The sequence below is a fragment of the Callithrix jacchus genome, chromosome 14 (genome assembly GCF_049354715.1).
Source record: "Callithrix jacchus isolate 240 chromosome 14, calJac240_pri, whole genome shotgun sequence".
NCBI lineage: Eukaryota > Metazoa > Chordata > Mammalia > Primates > Cebidae > Callithrix > Callithrix jacchus.
Window position 1 is genome coordinate 9988310 of NC_133515.1, and position 7410 is coordinate 9995719.

At 40.2% G+C, this 7410-nt stretch overlaps 1 pseudogene; it reads left to right on the forward strand.

Moving 5' to 3' along the window:
* Window positions 1–5573: 5573 nt before the first annotated feature.
* Window positions 5574–7124, forward strand: LOC100410625 (metastasis-associated protein MTA3 pseudogene; annotated as a pseudogene).
* Window positions 7125–7410: the final 286 nt, after the last annotated feature.

Genomic DNA, 7410 nt, shown 5'->3' on the forward strand with positions numbered 1-7410 from the left:
GTGGACAGATGACAGCCTGTACATATACTTGGCTTTCTAGAACTAGCCCTTAGAAATGGAATGGCTTTATTTTTTTGTTTTGTTTTATTGTTTTGTTTTTATTATTGTTAATCTTTCTATAGAATGATTGTCTCTACTAAAAATACAAAAAATTAGCTGGGCATGGTGGCATGTGCCTGTAGTCCCAGCTACTCAGGCGGCTGAGGCAGGAGAATTGCCTGAACCTGGGAGGCGGAGGTTGCGGTGAGCCGAGATCACGCCATTGCACTCCAGCCTGGGTAACAAGAGCGAAACTCTGTCTCAAAAAAAAAAAACATATTTTTTTAAAGACAGGGTCTCTGTTGCCGAAGATGGAGTGCGCTGCCGTAGACTGCACTGCAGCCTTGCCCTTTCCAGACTCAGGTGATCTTCCCACCTCAGCCTCCCTGAAGCTGGGGCTACAGCTGCATAGCACTATACCCAGCTAATTTTTAAGTTTTTAAACATGTCTTGACATGTTCTCTCTATGTTGCCCAAGCTGGTCTTAAACTCCTGGGTTCAAGTGGCCCTCCCACATTAGCCTCCCAAAGTGCTGGGATTGTAAGCATGAGGTAGTCTCAGAGTCTCGAGTGTACTACCAAAGTGAGGTAGTACTCCAGTCTGTGCTGAGTACATAAACAGAGGGTAAACATTTAGAAACCTCTGCAGCATGTGATATGGTGACACTGTTGGGCTCTCCAAGCCCTGGGTTTCAGGGAACGGGGCATAAACAAGTTTAGTGTTGTCAGGCCCTCAGGATAAGCCTCTGCACAGCAGGACCACACATGACATGTGATTTTTGCCAAATGTATCCCATGAGTGTATAAAATACAAAACTTAAATATTTATTTTATTTTAGAATTGTTATTTATTATATTCATTTTCATGAAGTCATCTTTAAAAATTTCTGGTTTAGTGTGCTAAAACACGGAAGTAAATCTGTATTATTTGAAACTCTGATTTGCAGATTGGCAAACAAGCGTCCCTGGACTATTTTGTCAAGTGAAGACACAGGTTTTCTGCATACAGCGGTAGAAGTGAAACAGTAAAGCTTGTGATGATGACATAATGATATGAAGAAGTAAAGACCAAAAACGTTAGCTTCAGTTTCCCTCAGAAGTGTGATTTTTCACATAGTGAGTTTGGGTTTCTGGCTGTGATTGATGGTGAAAGGCTGAAACCACAATGTGTTACTTGCAGAGATGTCCTGGTCAGTGAAACAATAAAATCATCAAAGCCTAATGGCATTTACAATTAACCATAAAGAATTAAGAGCTAAAACTGAAATAATTCTTTAAGAGAAGGATTATTCTGAGGCAGGCAGATCACTTGAGAGTTCAAGACTAGTCTGACTAACATAGAGTGAAACCCGTCTCTACTAAAAAATACAAAAAATTAGCTGGATGTAGTGGCGCATGCCTGTAGTCCCAGCTACTTGGGAAGCTGAGGCAGGAAAATTTCTTGAACCCAGGAGGTGGAGTTTGCAGTGAGCCAAGATTGGATTATAAAAGCCGACAGAAGAAACATTTAATACTTTACATATGACATGAGTGCCTTAAGCACATCTTACAAAGTAATACATTGAAACACTAAGAAAAAAGATATAGGTACACGCACACTTACCTGTTAGTGGAAAACTGCATCAAAGATGTTTTTTTAAAATGTTGAGTGAATCTGAGACAAAGAGAATTAGTAGCTCAAGAACCATGTCCCAGTGACGTGTAGCGCAAAGGATTCAAGAACTGGCTAATGTTACAGGAAACGAACAGAGCAAATTAAACTAGCAAAGCATTGTTTATTGCAACTTGATAAATGTGCAGATATTATTAACATGGCAATTATTTTAGTAGAATTTGAACACTGTGTTGATGTGGAGAATCCCTTATTACAACATTATTGCCAACAAACACAACAAGTTCTGAATAGTATACAGGTAGGAAGAACTGCATGAGAAAAATTACAGAAAAGTGTTTAGATTTTAGGTTTTGTGTAGACGTGTTCTGATGGTGAAGTTGCAATGACAGGAAAACATTCTGGAGTTGTCAGATTAAGCATTTGTACCAGAATGTAAAATATTGCACCACTGCTTTCGTGGAGAAACGCTTGCTATGAAAACAAGTCAGCTAAACTAAAGTCACATAGTATAAATAGCAAAATGTGTTTAATTCACGATTATTCTTTTTATTGTGTGAAAACATGACAGCTGATCACAAATAATAATTATTATTGGATGTTGAGATAGTTCAAAGAAAAAAGTTCTGTTGAGAATGTTTGAACTTCAGAATGAATACTTAGAGCTCTTGCAATATAAAAAACAAGTTCAATCCCACTTTTTAAATAAGTAAATTGGAGAGTCAGATTTGTTTGTCTGGTGTTATTTTTAATGGTCTTAATAATATAAGAGCTATTAAGAAATTATTTTTAGGCAGCTAGAAAGGGTAAAAGAATTCTTGGTGAATATTCCTTTACTGAAAAGCAGCCCCCTAACTATTTCTTCTCCAACAGAAAGCAGCCTGAAAGATCAGGCCACAAGCATAGATAGATATACAAACCAGGAGCTTTCATATGTCAATGCCAGGTACATTCAATATGGCATTTTCTGCTCTCTTTCCCTTGTCACCACGTGTGCGAGTGTCATGGAACTGTCCAGGTAAAACCACGTGTGCAGGTGTCCTGGCCACGGCCAGGTAGAAGCCACATTTGCATAATAAAAGATTAGGGTGGGAGGGCCAGTCTTTTCTCTGGCTATGTAAAGGGCGCACCTGGTCAAATCAATCCCCTGGGCCCTATGTAAATCAATCACTGCCTCCTTAAACTGCTGTACAAAATTGATTGCATTCCACCCCAAACCGTAGACCTTATCTTGGGCAACCGGCTTTCCTGGCACCAGGAAGCTTTCTTTCTTTCTCTCTCTTCTTTTTTGTCTATTAAACTTTCCACCCCCAAACCCACTCCTCGTTTGTGTCTGCATCCTGAATTCTTTCTCCGCACAAGACAAAGAACCATGGGTAACTCCCCAGACAACGGAGCCATCTCATTAATAGGTCCACTTAAGGAAGGAGTGCAACATGTTTCTCAATTTCAGATAAGATAGAGGGCAAAAGAGAAAGTTGGAAGAACAGAGGAATGGAGTTTTTGCAGATTGTTAGAACATGCGTGAGCTAACGTCAATGATCAAATATTTAGGTGATGCTCTTGATATTGCATTGCTGTAAAAAGTTATCATCACACTTTTTACACATTTGATATAATGCTTTGAAGTTTTTTTTTTTTTTTTTTTTTGAGACAAAGTCTTGCTCCGTTCCTTCGGTTGGAAGACTGGAACACAGTGGCACGATTGTAGCTCACTGCAGCCTTGAACTCCTGGGCTCAAGCAATCCTCCTGCCTCAGCCTTTTGAGTAGCTGGGACTATAGGCCTGCACCACCACACCTGATAGTTTTTTATTTTTGTGGAAATGGGGGTCTCACTATGTTGCCCAGACTGGTCTTGAACTCCTGGCTTTAAGTGATCTTCCTGCTTTGGCTTCCCAAAGTTCTGGTATCACAGGCATAAGCCATTGTGCCTAGCCTGAATTTAATTTGTCATCAAAAGAACTTCTCAGAAGAAAGTCATAGATCAGGAATAATTTCTTTCATCAAAAGATAATTCAAGGCCGGGCGTGGTGGCTCAAGCCTGTAATCCCAGCACTTTGGGAGGCCGAGGCGGGTGGATCACGAAGTCAAGAGATCGAGACCATCCTGGTCAACATGGTGAAACCCCATCTCTACTAAAAATACAAAAAATTAGCTGGGCATGGTGGCACATGCCTGTAATCCCAGCTACTCGGGAGGCTGAGGCAGGAGAATTACCTGAACCCAGGAGGCGGAGGTTGCGGTGAGCCAAGATCGCACCATTGCACTCCAGCCTGGGTGACAAGAGCAAAACTCTGTCTCAAAAAAAAAGAAAAAAAGATAATTCAAATTCAATTCTAACTTTACAGGACAAATTTGTTGGAACTGGCTACTGATAAAGACTGAAGATTAATTTTGAAAATGCAGTATAGTATCACTTGCTTCATTTTGGAAAGAGTTCAAAATAAATAATGAATTAACTGAAATTCCTTTAAAATTTAAATATTTTAAAATGAAATTCTGGTCAACATTCCTATGTGACATGGTTTTCTCTACTGCTAATGTTATTAAAATATGGAGCAAAACAGAAAGCTTGTCCTCCACAAATGACATTGTTGGTAACCTAATTTAGATGATATTAACACACAAGAAGCAAGCTCATTTGTCACTCTAAAGACTTCATGTATTAATATACATGGTGCTTATTCAGAGGGCGCATACAGACATTTCATACGGAGAATCATCTTTCACTCACTGCATTTTATCTAGTTATATTGGTGAAACCACCAAAAGTTACAAATATATGGACTAATAACCCGTACAAATGCGTGCTTTCAATACCTGTGTAAAACTTTCATCATTCTTCCTTTTTTCTAATGTTATATTTGTGCTGATTATATTTATTGAAGTATAATTTTGTGTTGAACTTATTACCAAGTAGATTCTGCTGAATCTATTAATAAAAATCTGGGCTTGTATTTTGTGTGTCTTCAGTTATTTTCTTTTGTTATTCTTAGTTTTTTTTGTGTGTTTTACAAAAATATCTGCAGTGACTTGGAAATGAAAGATAGTTTGACAAAGACTGACTTACTGAAATTCCAACATTTGTTCCCCATCCAATACTTCCATTCTCTTTATTCAGATTAATCAGATTGAAATGATTAATGCTCACTCCTTTTCCTTCCTTCCCAACTCTTTCTGGGATGTATGTTTGGATTATTTAGCCAATCCTATCCTTCCCTTACCACTCCCTAAAATTACACCAATGAATTTTGGTGTGATTCAAAATTCATCCAACTTGCCCATGTGAGACAGGAGGGAACATATATGGTTTGGTGAATCTTTACCCCAGCTTTTTATCACTTCCTCTATCTATTCAAAATGTTTCACTGCTGAACTGCTGGCCTTCTCTTTAAATGCCTCCACTTCAAATCTCGAAATTTCAAGGTCTGTATATGTACTCTCTGAGAGGGGCTAATGATTACTTACTTGCAGTGGCTTACTATTCTGAATAGGGCTTACTCCTTTAAAAGGATATTCAGGTCCCACTTGTCTATTTTGGCTTTTGTTGCCAATGCTTTTGGTGTTTTTGTCATGATGTCCTTGCCTACTCCTATGTCCTGAATGGTTTTGCCGATGATAGCATGGGGAGAAATGCCAGATATAGGTGAAGGGGAGGAAGGCAGCAAATCACACTGCTACGTGTGTACCTATGCAACTATCTTGCATGTTCTTCACATGTACCCCAAAACCTAAAATGCAATAAAAATATTTTCAAGAAAAAAAAAAGGATATTCAGCCCCCTCCCTTCCCTACCTTCCCCCCCCGGTGGCTAGGCAGCGGCGGTGGCAGTGGCAGCTTCAGCGGCTGTCAAGGGGTCAAGGCTGAGGCTGAGGCTGACGCTGAGGCTGAGTTGGCGGAGGCGGCGGGCAGGCCAGCGGACATGGTGGCCAACATGTACCAGGTCAGAGATTATGTGTACTTTGAGAATTCCTCCAGCAACCTATACCTAATGAGAAGGATAGAAGAACTCAACAAGACTGCAAGTGGCAACGTGGAAGCAAAAGTAGTATGCTTTTATAGACGACGCGATATTTCCAACACACCTATAATGCTCGCAGATAAGCATGCTAAAGAAATTGAGGAAGAATCTGAAACAACAGTTGAGGCTGACTTGACTGATAAGCAGAAACATCAGTTGAAACATAGAGAACTCTTTTTGTCACGCCAGTATGAATCTCTGCCTACAACACATATCAGGGGAAAGTGCAGTGTTGCCCTTCTGAATGAGACAGAATCCGTATTGTCCTATCTTGATAAAGAGGATACCTTCTACTCATTTGGTCTATGACCCCTCATTGAAAACACTATTAGCTGACAGGTGAAATCAGAGTGGGACCTTGAGATCAAGCAGACATTCCAGAAATGCTGTTAGAAGGAGAATCAGATGAGAGGGAACAGTCAAAATTGGAAGTTAAAGTTTGGGATCCAAATAGCCCACTTACGGATGGACAGACTGACCAGTTTTTAGTTGTAGCACGTGCTGTTGGGACATTTGCTAGAGCCCTGGATTGCAGCAGTTCTGTGAGGCAGCCTAGTTTGCATATGAGTGCTGTTGCAGCTTCCTGAGACATTACCTTGTTTCATGCTGTGGATACATTGTATAGACACAGCTATGATTTGAGCAGTGCCATTAGTGTCTTAGTACCACTTGGAGGACCTGTTTTTTGCAGAGATGAAATGGAGGAATGGTCAGCCTCTGAAGCTAGCTTATTTGAAGAGGCACTGGAAAAATATGGCAAAGACTTCAATGATATATGGCAAGATTTTCTTCCTTGGAAATCATTGACTAGCATCATTGAAGATTACTACATGTGGAAAACTACTGACAGATATGTGCAACAGAAACGTCTAAAAGCAGCAGAAGCTGAGAGTAAACTGAAACAAGTATATATCCCAACTTACCAAATCCCAATCAAACATCCAATAGTAATGGGAAGCCTGGTACTGTGAATGGAGCCGTGGGCACCACGTTCCAGCCTCAGAATCCCCTTTTAGGGAGAGCCTGTGAGAGCTGCTACGCTACCCAGTCTCACCAGTGGTATTCTTGGGGCCCACCTAATATGCAGTGTAGATTATTTGCAATTTGTTGGCTTTACTGGAAAAAATATGGAGGCCTGAAAATGTCGACCCAGTCAGAAGAAGACAAGTTATCTCCCAGCCCAACTACAGAGGACCCTCGTGTTAGAAGTCATGTGTCCCGCCAGACCATGCAGGGGATGCCAGTCTGAAACACTGGGAGTCCAAAGTCTGCAGTGAAGACCCGCCCAGCTTTCTTCCTTCATACTATACATTTCACAAAATTTGCTCGTCAGGTCTGCAAAAATACCCTCCGGTTGCTGCAGGCAGCAAGATGGCCATTTGTTGCTATTAATTATGCTGCCATTAGGGCAGAATGTAAGATGCTTTTAAATTCTTAACCTTATATGTTGTGCTTCTGTGCTTCTGACCATTTTCTCTTTTCTTCTCTTTCCTTTTTTTTTGTTTGTTTGCAATAAACATAAGTTCTTGTGTAAAAAAAAATAAAATAAATAAAAAATAAAAGGATATTCATACTTTAAAAATGAAATGAGTTAACCCAAGTGGATGAGGGCTGCTCCTGTATTTAGAAACCCATTTGTGACCATGCTGCTGTAATCCATCCTCTTTCCTTACCTGGTCAGGCAGCAAAATATAAAAGCCATGGAGCCACCACCCATATCTACCCTTGTCCCATTTAC